Source organism: Papio anubis, chromosome 1, assembly GCF_008728515.1.
Source record: "Papio anubis isolate 15944 chromosome 1, Panubis1.0, whole genome shotgun sequence".
In the NCBI taxonomy this organism is placed as follows: domain Eukaryota; kingdom Metazoa; phylum Chordata; class Mammalia; order Primates; family Cercopithecidae; genus Papio; species Papio anubis.
The window spans coordinates 46,477,787-46,496,016 of NC_044976.1; positions in this window are offsets into that span (position 1 = coordinate 46,477,787).

Consider the following 18,230-nt stretch of genomic DNA (forward strand, 5'->3'; position numbering starts at 1 on the left):
TGCTAAAGTTGAAAAATCTTGTTCTAGGGCCTTCTTGGATCATTCAACCAGCAGATGAAGAAAAAGAGGGAGAATGGAGAATTATATGTTGGAGAATTTTATGGATCTTACTGGTAAGTGATGTGTAACACTTCTGCCCACGTTCTACTGGCCAGAAGTAAGTCACATGACCACATACAAGGAACAAGGCTGGGAACTGTGGTCTAACGATGGCCAGCAAGAAGAGGAAGCAGGTTTGCTGAGCATCTATTCACTCTCTGCCAGAAGACCCATTTGTCTCCAACTATAACCTGTAAAGGTGCTGTTTTGGCCTCCATCTCTATTCTCTTTTATTTCTTAAATCATTCAAATTTAATCACCCATGGATTCAAATACTGAGTAGGGCAAACTGCTTTAACTCTTTGATCTTTCCTTTGCTAATCTACAACACGGAGTTAATACAAATGACCTCCCAGGGATTGTTGGAAGGGTTTCTCCTGCTCTATCGCTCTATCTGCATTCTTAAAGGTGATCCCTCCTTCTTCCAACCAAAATAAGATTCTGAGGTACCCCATTCCAGAAAAGGAAGTTTCATCCTGATCATGAAACTCAGTTCTCAAAGAAAGAAAAATGAATACGTTTGCAGGATTCTGAGACATCTTGCAGTTACTCAGAAATTTTCTCTGAAAATAAAAATGGCTACAGAAAAGAATCCTTGGCTGAAGGGTAGAGGGGCCCTTGACTTCTAGTTCCAGTCCTGCTTCTGAATGGCATGTGTAGGCTCAGACACATTCCTTCCCTGGATCTTAGGGCCCTTGTTACAGAGTGGGCAAGGTGATTTTTCTGTAGCTCTAAGATCCAATGTAAGTTTTTGCTTGAATTTCCCTCTCCTCCACCAAACTAATCTCTTTCTTGGCATCAGCACACACTTAAAGAATAAGATCTTGTTTGTAAGGGAAGGGCACAGTGGAGGTGGGTGGTTTAATGACCACCTCCTCTCCTGGGGAACTAGTTCACAGAGAGAAGCCTTCAGGAGGTTGTCATAAATAACTAGACCCTTATTCTGACTTCCTCAGAAGGCAGTCAGACCGATGATTGATTTAGCCCATTTGGGCAAGGTTGGAAACCCAGAAGAATGCTCACTGGCAGATCTGCTTGTAAAGTTTCACATTAACCACAACTGGGCTGGGTGTCAGGGTCTCAGACATCCTTGTAAGGCTTGCTCAAGAGCCTCAAGGACGAGGCAGAGAATTTCATGCCAGGTTAGAAGTGAGAGGTCAGTTTATGGGAACAAAGAGTAAATGATAAACTCTAGATAACAGTTCAGAGAGAGAACCTTCTACAGCAGGGGTGTCCAGTCTTTTTGCTTCCCTGAGCCATATCAGAAAAAGAAGAATTGTCTTGGGCCAAATATAAAATACGTATAAAATACTAATGATAGTTGATGAGCTAAAAAAGAAAAACTGAAAAAAATCTCATAATGTTTTAAGAAAGTTTAAAAATTTGTGTCGGGCTGCATCAAAGCCATCCTGGGCTGCATGCGGCCCATGCAAGCCCATCGGTTGTACAAACTTGTTCTAGAGTTTCCTATGCGACCTTTACAAGGATATTTTTTCTCCCATCTCTCAGGACCTCCAGAATATAGCAGGCATCATTAAAACCTAATCTAATTGACATGATGTGTGCATGATTTAAATATTTAATTACTTTTGGTCAAGAGTAAACAGTTGTATGTTACAAATTACATTCATAGTAGAAAAATATTAGACAAAAAAGAGTTTTCTATGTCTCCTTCATCAGCAACACTGAGTGCTGAAAAGAGGAGCAAAAAAAGGGAAAAAGAGTGTAGGGGAGGAAAGCCTGAGACAAAACTCTGCTGCCTTCCCGATCTGGTTGCCCCAACTCTTAATTCTCCCAAAAGAGAAGTCATTAACGATTTACTTTCTTAGCTTGATAGGCAGCTTGAAGCTTTCTGGACCCACGGTTGCCCCTACCCACTTCCCACTTAGAAAGCCTCCTCATCTCGCAAGGCCTGAACCAGTCAGCAAGTCTCCCTTTCTCCCGAGTTTTCTGTCTGAGCAGGAGGTTGTTCTCCTGAGTTTTCCATCTGAGCAGGAGGTTGCCCTGCAACTGCTAACAATCGGGGTCAGAAATCACCTTTGGAGGCAAATAAACATCCCAGGTATGCCTAATCTTCACTGAAGCTTTGAAGAACCACCCACTCCCTGCCCCCCACCAGTCTGCACAAGAAGATAGGTCAGGAGAGGGACAGAAATTTGTTATAGTCATTTCAGAAAGTGCAATGTTTATAGAGGGGATACTCCCTTCTCACCCGCATCCCCCCACTTCTCTCCTAACTTAATCTAAGTCAGGGAGGAGGTTCCAAGAGAGAGCCCTGTAGAGACTGGGAGCACCTACAGGAAGTGAGGACAGGGAGAGTTTCATTTCCTGGTTAGAAGTTTGCTGATGTGCAGAATTTGCAGGCACATCCCTATTAGAGCACAGTGGAACTTAGAGGGAAAGTTCTAGGAAGAGCTTAGCTTCCTCAAAATTCACTGCAATTTGAGGGTACATATGAACCAGAGATCAAGATTTGCTGTTGCTGCTTTTTTAAAAAACAACTTTATTGAGGTGTAATAGACATATTACACATATTCAAAGTGTGCAGTTTTACAAGTATTGACACATATATACACACCTAAAGCCCTCACTACAGTGAAGGTAGTGAATAGACCCATCATCCTCACTTTTATTTGGTAAAAGTTTGCCCCTTTGTGATTACTCCCCCATCTCATCCCCCACCCACCCTTCCCAGGCAACCATTGATCTGTTTTCTGTTGTTATAGATTAGTTTGCATTTTCTAGAGTTTCATATAAATAGAATCATACAGTATGCACTCTTTTCTCTCTGACTTCTCTCACTTAGTACAAATATTTTGAGATTTGTTCATATTGCTGCTGTATGGCTTCTTCATTCCTTTTTACTGCAGAGTAGCATTCCATGGTATGTAAATACACTCATGTATTTATCCACTCACGTGTTGATGGACCCTTGAGTTGTTTTCAGTTTGGGGCTATTACAAATAAACCTGTCATTCGCATTTATGTCAAGTCTAGTATGAACGTATGTACTCGTATATTTTTAGTTGGAATGGTTAGATCATATGGTAGCTGTAGATCTTGAGACTGCCAAACTATTTTTTCTGAGGTGGTTCTATCATTTTACATTCCCATTAGAAGAGTATCAAGTTGAGATCCTCGCCAACACTTGACATGATCAGTCTTTTAGATTATAGCCATCTTCATAGGTGTGTAGTGGTTTTGTGGTTTTAAAATTGCTAAGGATCATGAGCACCTTTTCATGCATTTATTTGCCATGCATATATATTCTTTGGTAAAATGTCTCTTCAAATATTTTGTCTATTTTTTAATTGGATTACTTGTTTTCTTTTTATTGAATTTGAGAGCTCTTTATAGATTCTGAATACAAGTCCCTTGTCAAATATATGCTTTGCAAATATTTCCACCCATTCTGTAGCTTGTCTTCATTTTCTTAATAGTGTCTTTTGAAGTATGAAGTTTTAAATTTTGATAATGTCCAATTTATCAAAATTTTCTTTTATGGATTGTACTTTGATGTTGAATCTAAAAGACTTTGCCTATCCTGTGGTCACAAAGATTTTCTCCTGAAACATGTTATAAATGTATGATTTACATTTAGATCTACAACATAGTTTGAGTTAATCTTTTACATATGGTGTGCATTATGAATTGGACCCTCTCTTTCTGTTTTGTTTTGTTTGCTTACATACATCCAGTTGTTTTAACAACATTTACTGAAAAGTCTGTCCTTCCTCCCTTGAATTGCTTTTAAATCTTTGTCAAACATCAGTTGTCCATACATGTGTGGATCCATTTATGGACTCTGTATTCTGTTCCATTGATCTATTTGTCTAGTTTGATTCTAATGTCACATTTTGGTTACTTTATAGTAAGTCCTGAAATCAAGTAGAGTTATCCCATCAACATTGTTCTTTTTCAGAATTGTTTTAGTTATTCTAGGTCTTTTTTATGATTGCATGAATTTTATTTATTTATTTATTTATTTATTTATTTATTTATTTATATTATACTTTAAGTTCTAGGGTACATGTGCACAACGTGCAGGTTTGTTACATATCTATACATGTGCCAATATTATAAACACATCTATGCAAATAAACTAGAAAATCTAGAAGAAATGGATAAATTCCTGGACACATACACTCTCCCAAGACTAAACCAGGAAGAAGTTGAATCCCTGAATAGACCAATAGCAGGCTCTGAAATTGAGGCAATAATTAATAGCATACCAACCAAAAAAAGTCCAGTACCAGAATTCACAGCTGAATTCTACCAGAGGTACAAGGAGGAGCTGGTACCATTGCTTCTGAAACTATTCCAATCAATAGAAAAAGAGGGAATCCTCCCTAACTCATTTTATGAGGCCAACATCATCCTGATACCAAAGCCTGGCAGAGACACAACAAAAAAAGAGAATTTTAGACCAATATCCCTGATGAACATCAATGCAAAAATCCTCAATAAAATACTGGCAAATCGAATCCAGCAGCACATCAAAAAGCTTATCCACCATGATCAAGTGGGCTTCATCCCTGGGATGCAAGGCTGGTTCAACATATGCAAATCAATAAACATAATCCAGCATATACACAGAACCAACGATAAAAACCACATGATTATCTCCATAGATGCAGAAAAGACCTTTGACAAAATTGAACAACGCTTCATGCTAAAAACGCTCAATAAATTCGGTATTGATGGAATGTATGTCAAAATAATAAGAGCTATTTATGACAAACCCACAGCCAATATCATACTGAATGGGCAAAAACTGGAAGCATTCCCTTTGAAAACTGGCACAAGACAGGGATGCCCTCTCTCACCACTCCTATTCAACTAGTGTTGGAGGTCCTGGCTAGGGCAATCAGGCAAGAGAAAGAAATAAAGGGTGTTCAATTAGGAAAAGAAAAAGTCAAATTGTCCCTGTTTGCAGATGACATGATTGTATATTTAGAAAACCCCATCGTCTCAGCCCAAAATCTCCTTAAGCTGATAAGAAACTTCAGCAAAGTCTCAGGATACAAAATCAATGTGCAAATATCACAAGCATTCTTATACACCAATAACACACAAACAGAGAGCCAAATCATGAATGAACTCCCATTCACAATTGCTTCAAAGAGAATAAAATACCTAGGAATCCAACTTGCAAGGGATATAAAGGACCTCTTCAAGGAGAACTACAAACCACTGCTCAGTGAAATAGAAGAGAACACAAACAAATGGAAGAACATACCATGCTCATGGAGAGGAAGAATCAGTATCGTGAAAATGGCCATACTGCCCAAGGTAATTTATAGATTCAATGCCATCCCCGTTAAGCTACCAATGGCTTTCTTCACAGAATTGGAAATAACTGCTTTAAAGTTCGTATGGAACCAAAAAAGAGCCTGCATTGCCAAGACAATCCTAAGCCAAAAGAACAAAGCTGGAGGCATCACACTACCTGACTTCAAACTATACTACAAGGCTACAGTAACCAAAACAGCATGGTACTGGTACCAAAACAGAGATATAGACCAATGGAACAGAACAGAGCCCTCAGAAATAATACCACACATCTACAGCCATCTGATCTTTGACAAACCTGACAAAAACAAGAAATGGGGAAAGGATTCCCTATTTAATAAATGGTGCTGGGAAAATTGGCTAGTCACAAGCAGAAAGTTGAAACTGGATCCTTTCCTTACTCCTTATATGAAAATTGATTCAAGATGGATTAGAGACTTAAATGTTAGACCTAAAACCATAAAAACTCTAGAAGAAAGCCTAAGTAATACCATTCAGGACATAGGCATGGGCAAGGACTTCATGTCTAAAACACCAAAAGCAATGGCAACAAAAGCCAAAATGGACAAATGGGATCTAATTAAACTAAAGAGCTTCTGTACAGCAAAAGAAACTACCATCAGAGTGAACAGGCAACCTACAGAATGGGCGAAAATTTTTGTAATCTACTCATCTGACAAAGGGCTAATATCCAGAACCTACGAAGAAGTCAAATTAAATTTACAAGAAAAAAACAAACAACCCCATCAAAAAGTGGGCAAAGGATATGAGCAGACATTGCTCAAAAGAAGACATTTATACAGCCAACAGACACATGAAAAAATGGTCATCATCACTGGTCATCAGAGAAATGCAATTCAAAACCACAATGAGATACCATCTCACACCAGTTAGAATGGCAATCATTAAAAAGTCAGGAAACAGCAGGTGCTAGAGAGGATGTGGAGAAATAGGAACACTTTTACACTGTTGTTGGGACTATAAACTAGTTCAACCATTGTGGAAGACAGTGTGGTGATTCCTCAAGGATCTAGAACTAGAAATACCATCTGACCCAGCCATCCCATTACTGGGTATATACCCAAAGGATTATAAATCATGCTGCTATAAAGACACATGCACATGTATGTTTATTGCGGCACTATTCACAATAGCAAAGACTTGGAATCAACTCAAATGTCCATCAGTGACAGACTGGATTAAGAAAATGTGGCACATATACACCATGGAATACAATGCAGCCATAAAAAAGGATGAATTCCTGTCCTTTGTAGGGACATGGATGCAGCTGGAAACCATCATTCTCAGCAAACTATCGCAAGAACAGAAAATCAAACGCCGCATATTCTCACTTATAGGTGGGAATTGAACAATGAATCACTTGGACACAGGAAGGGGAACATCACATACCGGGGCCTATTTTGGGGAGAGGGGAGTGAGGGATAGCATTAGGAGATATACCTAATGTAAATGACGAGTTAATGGATGCAGCACACCAACATGGCACATGTATACATATGATTGCATGAATTCTAGAATCAACTTATCAATTTATGCCATAAGCCTGCTGGGATTTTGATTGGGAATGCACTAATGTATAGATCAATTTGGGAAGAAGTAAAATCTTAACCATGGTGAGTTTTCTGATCCATAAACAAAGAATGTCTCCATTTATTTAGTTCTTCTTTGCTTTCTCTCAGTGATGGTTTGTAGTTCTCAGTGTATAGATCTTTCATACCTTCTGTCTGATTTACCCCTAATTGTTTAATGTGTTTTTTTTTTTTGTGGATGGTATTGTAAATATATTTTTCAATATTTTATTTCTGATATTTTGTATATCTGATATGGAAATACAATAGCTTTTTATATATTGACCTTATATCTTGCAATCTTGTTAAACTTATTAGTTCTAATTGATTTTTGCATATGCCATTATTTTCTACATAGACAGTTACATCGTCTGAGAATGAAAAATGATTTTATTCTCTCCTTTCCAACCTGGATTCTTTCTATTCTTTTCTTTCCTGATTGCGCGCATGGCTAAAACATCCAGAACAATGTTGAAAAAAGTGCTGAAAGTAGACATCTTTTTCTTATTCTTGATATTAGAAGGAAAACATTTAGTCTTTACCATTAAATAAAATGTTAGCTGTAGATATTTTTGTTGACTTTCCTTTTTAAATTGAGGAAGTTTTCTTCTATTCCTAGTTGATTGAGAGTTTTTATCCAGATTAGTTGGATTTTGTAAGGTTGTTGGATTTTGCTAAATGCTTTTTCTTGTCTCTGTTGATATAATCATGTGGGGTTTTTTTTCTTTTCAATGTGTTAAAATGGTGAATTACATGGCTTTTTCTTAAAAAATTTAATTATGATAAAAGCCTTGCATAACAAACATTTTCTGTCTGAACCATTTTTAACTGTACAGTTTACTAAGTATGTTCACATTGTTGTGCAAAAGATCTCCAGAACTGGCAGTGATTTTTGTATGTTAAACTTACCCTGCATTCCTTGGAAAAACTTCACTTGGCCGTAACACATTATCCTTTTTATCTATTGGATTTAATTTGTTAAATTTTAATATGGATTTGATTTGCTAAAATTTTGTTTAGAACTTTGTATCTGTGTTTTTGAAAGATGTTGGCTTGTAGTTTTCTGGTAGTTTTCTGGTAATGTCATTATCCGGGTTCAGTGTCAGGGTAATGCTGGCATCACATAATGAGTTGGCGGGCATTCCTTCTTCAGTTTTCTGGAAGAGTTTGGGTAGAATTAGTGTTATTTCTTCTTTTAATGTTTGAGAGAATTCATTAGTGAAGAAACTAGAGTGTTCTTCATTAGTGGGAAAGTTTTTTTGTCTGTAAGTTCTATTTTATTAGTAGAGACCCGCTGACTTTCAACCTCGATTGGTTTGGCCCCGGAGCACCCAAGCCACGGTTCACCTACTTCCCCTTCCCGCTGGGCCACCGCTCCTGCATCGGGCAGCAGTTTGCTCAGATGGAGGCGAAGGTGATCATGGCAAAGCTGCTGCAGAGGCTGGAGCTCCGGCTGGTGCCCGGGCAGTGCTTCGGGCTGCAGGAGCAGGCCACGCTCAAACCACTGGACCCAGGGCTGTGCACCCTGCGGCCCCGAGGCTGGCAGCCCACACCCCTGCCTCCCCGCTGCTGAGGAGGCCTCCAGGCAGGACAAGACTCCCCGGGCAAGGGCCATGCCCGTCCACCTCTGCTGTCCCCGCCCCCCACCCTTCTCCTTTGCCCTATCCCCTGAGCCGCCCTTCACACTGGCTTTCAGCGGGCCCTCTGCCGACCACCTGCTTCAAACCCCTCAGTGCTCCCTGTCGTCTGTGGACTCCACAGCCCTTCCTGGACTGGCCCTTGCTCAACTTCCAGCCACCACCATTGTCCCTACCACTGAGGCCTTGCACAGGCCACTTCCTCAGACGAGACATCCTAACTCTTGTTCACTCCCTAAAGCCCTTCCAGGTGTCACCTCCTCTAGGAAGCCCTCCTTGCCACCCCCAGACAGGTCAGGGGCCCTTCCTCTCTGCTCCCTCGGTCACCTGTGCTACCTCTAACACCACACTGACCACACTGTACCGTGAGTGTCCATTGACGTGACCAATTGCCCTGCCAGGCTGTGAGGGCCTCAATGGTAGGGTCTGCATGTGATTCCTCTCTGAGCCCCCTGTGCCCACCCAGGGCCCGGCACAGAGTCGATGCTCAATAAATGTGTGTTTACTGCAGAAACAAACAAACAACAACAACAAAAAAAACAAGTATATACAGAGATGCTAAGGTATTTCTTTTTGACTGTGCTTTCATAATTTGTGTTTTTTAGAGAATTGTTTTGTTGAGTTGTCAAATTTATAGGTATAAAGTTGCTCATAATATTCTCCTATTTTTTTCTGTAAGGGAATGTGTGGTGATGGCACCTGTCTCATTCTTAATTTTGCAATTTGTGTCTTTTTTCATATTTTCCCTGATCAACTTGGCTGGAGGTTGGTCAATTTCATTGATCTTAAAAAAATCACCTCTTGGTTTCATTGACTTTTTTCCCTACTGTTGTACTGTTTTCTATTCCATTGATTTCTGCACTGAATTTTATTTATTTTTTCTTCTGATGTTTATTTTGCCATTATTTTTAATTGCTATGGCTTCGAGTTAGCCAATCTTTTCTTCTGCCATGTTTAATACATCCTGAATCCTACTAAGAGTATTTTTCATCTAAGACATTGTAGTTTTCATCTCTAGTTTCTATTTGAGTATTTTTGAGATCATCCATGTCTCTACTTAACTTTTGAACATATAGAGAACAATTAGAATAATTATTTTGACATCTTAGGCTGGCAATTTTAAATCTGTTTCAGTTCTTGGATGGTTTTGATTGATTGATTATTCTCTCTGTGTTTTCTTGCTTCTTTGTATGCTTGGTTATCTTTGATTAGATGCCAGAAATGGTGACTTTTACCTTATTGGGTGGGGGATCTTTTTGATTCTTATAAATCTTCTTGAGCTTTGTTCTGGGATGTGTTAAGTTACCTGGAAATTTTTTGATCTTCTTGGGCCTTACCTTTATGATTTATTTGGCATATCTGAGCAGTCTAGGGCTAATTATTCTCCACTACTAAGCAAGATTTTCTGGAATACTGTACCCAATGCTCATAAAGTATGATTTCTTTCAATTGTCAGGGGGAAATATGCAATATTCCCAGTCCTGTGTGAGCATCAGACAATGTTCTTTAATCTTTTCAAATTATTTTTCCTCCATCCTCAAGTGTTACTTCACATACATGTGCTAATCAGGAGTCTGTTGAATATCAGATGGAGATGCTCTGCAGATCATCAGGGCTCTTTCTTGGCACATCTCTTTCCTTTTATTACTTTGTCCATCCATGAACTCTATCCCACTTGGTTTCCCTAACTCGCAGCCTTATCACCTCTGTTCAAGGATCCTACTGGGCTCCACTCAGACTTTCTTCTTTGTCCCCGTAGCCTGGATATTCTCTGAAGGCAGCAAGCTGGGGCAGTCATAGGGCTTACCTAGTTTGTTTCTTGTCTTTTAGGGAGTAACTATCCTTTGTTGCCTTAGGTCTAGTGTCTTGAAAATGGCTGTTTCTGACATTTTATCTTTTTTATTTTGAAAGCAGGAGGGTAAATTCAATCCTGGTAACTTAATCATGGGCAAAAGTGCAAATCTCCTGGCATCCAATTCTTACCATAGATTTCTGACGTCTGGAAGCATGGTGGAGCAACACACTTCTGAAGGAAGAGCAGGTACTCTAGTGAAGTTTTCCACAAAAGAAGAAAATGCTGTGCTCTTTGTCCACCTCACCAACTTCCCTTCAGCCCTTGGGGAGTGTAGAAGACCTCCATGTTCATCAGTGCTCCATTTTAAGGAGAGAACAGAAGTTGGAGGATAAGGTGGAAGTTCTGATTGACGTGGACCACATAAGGTGACATCCGGCCAAAAAGGAAGCTGGGAGCCACAGACTGCTAATAAGATGAAGGGAGACACAGCTACCCCTCTGTGGGATCATCAGTGATGGAGGGGGCTTGCATAAAGATGAACATCTGCCTCCAAAACCATATAACTCCATACACCACATCATCTAATAGGAGACCAACATATTGTCAGAGGCCACCAGCAACAGAGGGAAGCAGGTAAAGTCAGTGTAAGATCAGGAGCCTTTCTCCACCAATGACAAACAGCCACTTATTTAGAGTGGCCTGTGTTATTCCTCTTATTTTTCCTTCTTCCCTCAACATGAAAGGCCCTAGACCCAGAAAAGAAAGGAGGAGAAAATAGAAGACAAGACCACAACCCCTTACCACTCTTTGTTTGTTTGTTTGTTCTGAGACAGTCTCACTCTGTTGCCCAGGTGCTGGAGTGCAGTTGCATGATCTCGGCTAATTGCAAACTCCATCTCCCAGGTTCAAGTGATTCTTGTGCCTCAGTCTCCCGAGTAGCTGGGACTACAGGCATGCACCATGACGCCCGGCTAATTTTGTATTTTTTTTGTAGTGACGGGGTTTCTCCATATTCCCTTCCCACTCTCGTAACTTGAGGTACAAGTCTGGCAAACACTGAAGCGAGACGAGGAAATGCTATTGAAACTGGATACGAGATGGGAGTTGTGAACTAGACCAGATGGGACTTTTGGTAACTGATATCGATGGGAAAGCAATGGGATCTACCTGAAGATATCATTAGAAAATGAGACTGGCAGATATTACAAATCACATTTAACCGCTGTGCCTAGAGTAAATAAGCAGAACTGTTTATACCTATATCCCAATGGATTGAGGCTCCTCAATAAACTGGTTACATCACATCTGCTAACAACAGCTGCTAAACATTGAAAGGGATACTGTGCTGAGTGCCATACACATGCTATGTCATTTGCTCTTCACAACCTATAGGATAGGCAATCGTTTTCCCCCTTTTGCAGATGACAGAAACCGAGGCACAACCAATTTGTCTAAATATAGATTATAGAAATTTCACATATAGCTCTCTAGTTCACACGAAGCGTCATTCTCCTTAAGCACTTTGCTCATACCCTTGATGTTCTTCCAAACATTTTTGCTTACATTCAGTGTTTTCCATTTCTCTAAGCTGTGTTGTGTCAGTCCATCTCCTGATGAAGCAAAGGCAGTTTGAATGCTGGAATGGAGGTGAATGAGGAAGGGGAACACTATGGGAAAATATTTGTTTTACGCAGATAAAATGTTGGATTGGAACGCATGGAACTACATCCGGGTGAGAGGCATCGAATAAATCACTTAACCTCTTTGTACTTTAGTTTCCTTATATGATTTTATGGGCATCATGATATGCCTACTTCACTGGGCTGGCACTGGGAACGAAGTGTGAGTATAGATGAAGCCGTTAATCAGTGTCTGGCACACGGTCTGCTCTATCCGAGGATTAACCATGGTTATTATCTGTCCTTTATTACTAATTAAGCTCTTTTCACCACTGAAAGCAAAAGTCCAAATGAACCTAAACATACGCGTTTCTTTTCTCCTCCACATCTTCGCTGCACCTCCTTCGTTACTCTACCTCCATCACCACCCCAAGAAATTAGATCTTTGCATAGCAGAAAACACTTTTCCCATTCATAAGAGAAAGAATGGGACTTTTTTTTTTGTTGTTGTTGTTGTTGCTATTCCAAGACAGAACCCAAATTTGACACCCAGTTTTTCTAAGTACACCTCTGGTACATTGCTGGAGGTGTCAGTGTGAGGATTTAAGCTTAGGTGTATCTGACAGCTGGTTACCCAGATGAGAAACCCAGAGTCCTCTTCGGTCCTTTGCAGTGAGCTGCCTGGACCTGCAGCGTTCCTGGAGTACCTTCTATGTGCACCAGGTGGCAGGTGCTGCTTGGGAAATGCAGGTGCGGCAGCTGCACAACTGGTTCTACGCGTGGATCTGAGCACCGGGCTCACCTGGGAGATTTCTAATAACACAAATGCCCAGCCTCCGCCCCCGAGATTTTGACGCCGTGAGTTTGGTGTGGCGGCCTGGCATGTGTGTTTTTATAAAGCCCTACAGGTAACTATGATTCAGCTTGGTGCAGGGCCTGCGTTTGGAAGCGTCTGCTTCAGAGTGTTCCAGAGAATGGCAGCCTCACACAAGCATGAAGCGTTTAACTGTGCAACACAAATCAATAACTTGGGCTCCTAGAATTCAGGGTGAGGTTTCACAGAGTGTCAGAGTTGAAAAGGATCTTGGGGCTCACTGATGAAGCATTAACGACGAGGAGCCTGAGGCCAGAGAGAATGTGCGACGGACAGCCTGAGCTACAGTGCCGGTCTCCTCCCTCCTCCGCAGCCCTGCTGACCGCAGCTCTCCGTGGTTATAATACTGTCACTTCCCCGCTAGCCCAAGGATCTGAAAATACTTTTTGGTAAGCCACGGGAAGGACCCTCCTCCCTAAGTCAGTACCTTTAGCTGCTGTTGGAACAACTCCAAGCCTCAAATAATTCAAAACTGTGTGAAACGCGTTTTTGCCTGAATTAGGTGGGTGGCCTTTGTCCAGAGGCCATGTTTTAATGACTCTGCAGCGTGGCCCCCCTGCCATCCATGCCTGCGGGGATGCTCAACCCTGTCTCCCAGCCCTGGTGCATCCCCAGCCCGGTGCTCAAGTCTTCTCACGGTCCTTGGGCATATCAAAACCTCTCTGAGCCTCCGTTTCTTCTCTGTAAGACAAGGGTGAGGATCACATGAGAAAATGTTCAGCATTTCTGTGTGTAACTGTCGAAAAAAAAAAAAACAAAAAAAAAAAACCTAGAGCTTAGTTTTCCTCTGTACTCTATCTTTGAACACTTTTAAGTTGGATTCTAGCTTCGCAGAGGCAAAGGTCCTTAGAAAATCTGTAACTGAAACCGCTACCTTTATACTAGGGCAAACTGGGTCCAGAAAGCTGAATGATTTACACGGGGACTTGCTGTGAGAGGAGGATTGGCATGTAGGTGTCCCGATGTCCAGCCTTCCGTCCTTTCTTCGGTATCACAACCACGCAGCCCTGGGGCCTCTCGGGTGGAGCCTCTTACTATTATTATTCTGAATAGCTCTGATGCTAACTGGTGTCTTCCCCTTTCTCCTTTCCTTTCATCAACACTTAGTGAGCACCTGTTTTATCTTGTGCCCTATACTTGGTTTCTGTTAGAGAACCTTGCCTTGCCTACAATAAGTACTAAATAAATCTTTGACAGTGGTTTAATTATCCACATTTATTCATATATTTAGTGATAAGCACTTGCTTTGTGCTAAATCCTCTTTAGGGAGGCTGCGAGGAACCCAAGAGGGGCAGATAATGACATGGTCCACAATGCACTTAAGGAGTTGGCAGAGTTTGGGATTAGGGGAGTCTGCACGTGTGTGGATAATTAGCATTCAGGAGAAAGTAGAGGGCACGTAAGTACAGCTGTGTGCACCGTAGTGGCAGGAGGTCACTTTGCTTTGGGGCTGGAAGTCTGGAAAGTCAGACCCTGTACTTTTTCAGCGTAAACCCTTGATCCCCTTCTCCTTTAGCCTCTCTTGTGACTGCTTCTGCAGGCTTCTCTCCTAGACTTTCTCTTCTCACTCTATGTGGTCTTTCTGGAACATCATCCATCTTCCTGCCTCAATGATCATCTAATTCTTGATGACTTTTAAATCTATATCTCCAGAGGAAAGTGTTTCTCTGAGTCTCAGACCTTTACATCCTACTGTTCCCCAAATGTCACTGATTGCATAACTTGTCACTTGTACAGAACTGATCTCCTCTCCCCTCCAGTCTGCTTCTCCTCAGTGAGCTCAGAAACCTGGAAGTGGTCCTTAACTCCCTACTCTTTTCTTTACTCTTCCACCACCCCAGTAATATCGAGGTTCCTTAAACCCCAGAATCCTGGAAATCTAAACAGCCCTGTCACAGTTTCCTTTCTCTCCAACCCACTTTTCCCTATCACAGATTTCTTTCTCTCCAACCCACCTTTTCTGCCACTGTCAATCTCTGTGTACAATCAAGATTCACCTGCAGTTTTGTGACAACTTTTTACCCAAATGGTCTTCCTATTTTGAGTCATGCTCACCTATCAGTCCTCCAAATTGGACCCAGAGAAGTCTTCTTATATAAAATAAAACAAACAAATGAAGTCCCTCCATCACTTACAGCTCTTAGAGTGTATTCCCTCTGTTCCCAAACTTCATACTCTTGTAAGTGGCCTCTGCAACCTGTGCTATGGATTGAATTGTGTCCTCCAGAAGCATACGTTCAAGCCCTCACTCCTCGTACCCCAGAATGTGAGCTTAATTGGGAATGGAGTTGTTGACATGTAATTAGTAAGATGAAGTCATGCTGGAGTAGGGTGGGCTCTTAATCCTGTATGACTGGAATCTGTATAAGAAGAGGGAAATTTGGACACAGACATAGGCATAGAGGGAGGACGGCCATGGGAAGTGAAGGCAGAGATTGGAGTTATGCTGCCAAAGCCAAGGAACACCTGGCTGCTGCTTCCAGAATCTGGAAGAGGCAAGGAAAGGATTTCTCTTTCCAAAAAGGCTTTGGAGGGAGCATGGCCTTGCCAATACCTTGATTTTGGATCTCCAGCCTCCAGAACTGCGAGACAATACATTTCTGTTGTTTTAAGCCACCCAGTTTGTGGTAATTTGTTATGGCAGCCCTAGTAAATGAACATAAACTGTCAGGATCCAAATTCCAAGTATCTTTCCAGCCTTCTCTGCAGTCACGTGCCTCAATTCACCCTGTTATCTCAGGCACACTGGATTACATACAGCTCTTGAAACACACTGTGCACCTGCACACCTTTGCTCACACTGGTCTCTGGTGGAAGGCTCTTCCTCTTCTCCGCTTGCCCACCTTCTCCACAACTTCTTCCTTCTGTTCCTTTGGCACCAGACATGTGAACAACGATGACTTTTCCTGGCCCCCTTGAGAGCAGGGACTCTGCTTCCCTCGTCTCTATCTCTGGTTCTTTAGCACTGAGCTGGCCTAGCACAATGCTGCAAGAATTGATTTGAGCTGGGTCACATGTTGGCCCACAGTTTATGAGTTGGTGGGTGGTGGGATTCAAAACCCTCATTCCTCCCTCCTCACTGGATTTCCAAAGAGAGGTTCACCCTGATTTCATCACCCACTAAAAGCTAATTAACTACAGGGCATGGATTCTTCTTGGAAACCCCCAAACTGCCAACTTCTTCTCCCTCATGCTGTTGCCAAGGCTCTCGAGCGGGCTTGGAGGAAGGAAACATGGACAAAAAGATTTTGTTCGTTTCTTTGAGGCCAACACCTAATCACTGTCCCTTTTCAAGTGAAAAATGGGGAAAACGCTAGCTAACTGTTGTTTAGTGACCCCAACCCCCCATCCCTTTAAAATAAACACTCTTTTCAATTAGGAAGATTTGTCACTGGGGACAGTAATTCCGTGTCCTACCAAAACAAACACAGTTGTAATTAGTTTTATCCAGGAAGAAAATTAACTCTGTTTATCTTAGCATAATTAATCACTGACCTTTTTCCGTCCCGGCAGCTTGGGGGAGGGCATGGGAGTGGGGGGTTGTGATCTACAGCACAGGGGCGTTCCGGGCTCCATCTATCTCTCATCTTGGTTACACAGCTGTCTGCGTGAGTAATTTGAATTAATATTCCTAGCCAAAAGTTGTGGAGCTGCCTCAGAGCTGGACTTGGAGAGACCACTAAATAAGGCTATGATTTTATGGCTTCAGTCTGTGGAGAATTTTAGATGAGTACGTATCAGATGGGCATGAAGGCACTTGGCTGACACTGAAGTTTGCTTGGCTCCTTTCATGCCCTTCACCTTGACCTCAACAAGTCTTGAGAAACGGGAAGGATCCTCAGGCAAAGGCGTTTGTCCTTGGTTGTGGAAGAGAGGCTGTTGCTGCAGTGGAGAGGGACAGGCTTTGGAGCTACGGTTTGGGTGTCAGTCTTGACTCTGATATCCTCTAGCTATATGACTTTGGGCAAAATACCTCATCTTTCTGAACCATAGTAACCTCTTAAGTGAAAAAAAAACAACAAAAAAACAACAAAAAAAAAACCAGAAAAAAACCAGGACATGTGTGCATGTGTGTGGTGGGGACAGGGTTAGTAATATATATCCACAGGGATGAATAAGGATTAGAAGTGAGGTATGCTATGTCCCTAGCACAGGGCCTGGTACTAAATAGTAATTCAGTGAACACAGGTAGGTTTTGTTATTTTTGTATGAACTAACTGAGATTACAGGGGTGGAAGGACACAATGAATGTCCTCTCTTTATTTCAATAGACCCACAACTCATGGAGACCCTACTGTGTGCTGGGCTCTTCTGCATTAGGCCCTGGAAATAAAAAGAGGGTTTAATCCTGGCTCCTGTCCTTGAGGAGCTCACAGCCTATTGCAGAGAGAGATATACCCAGATGTTCTCAATGTGTTGCAACAAATGCTAAGCTGGAGACATGGGTATGAGATCCCCTGGTAGAGAGGGAAGCAGAGACTGCAGGGAGTCTGATTTCACTTGTTCTGAGCCATTTAGTCAATGTATAATTCCTCACTTAATCCTCATGATAACTCTAAAAATAGGCATGAGGGAGGGGTCCCAGAAAAAGGTAACTGAGGCTTACAGATGGGAAGTCATTAGACCCCAACTACACAGCTAGAAAATGGTGCAGCTGGGATGTGAATCAGATTTGTTTGACACGGGAGCCTGTGCTTTGTCAGTTTTCACCTTGGAGGTCCTGGCTGGGTTTTAATGACTGGTGTCCTTCCCCAGGACCTTTAGTCAGGAGCGTTAAAGCAGCAAGGCCCTGAAGGCTGGTGTCAGGAGACCCCAGGGTTAACAATGCAGCTTCTTGAGCCTCACCTCAGGCTCTTCCATGTTAAAATCTCTTGCAGGAGGATAATTTTAGCAACTATAATACCTAAGGTGATTCTTATGTTCTCACCATCTGTTATAGTTTTAAAAACCTACCTTTTGCTCATGATGTTCAGATGGCTACTCCCACATGTGTTTGCAGGTGGGTGGGGAGAGCGTGTCCTCTAGGTAACAGGAAAAGAGAACTATGAAATCAAGGAGGCCCACATTCTGAACTGAGAGGGATGAAGAGGGGAGGTGAGATGGGCCAGGACCTCTTGAGAGTGGCCTAAATAGCTCACACTGGGGTGAGCGTCTCTGGCTGCCAGAGGCAGAGTGGTGGACCGGGCATCTGCTGTGAGCACAGGCCACTCACTCCCTGTCCATAGGCTTGTAACAGTGGGTTCAGAAGCTGCATAGGTCCTTTCTTGAAGCAGGAGAGGCCTTCAGCCTGGGAGGCACATACTGCCCACTGCAGACAGGGAGCAA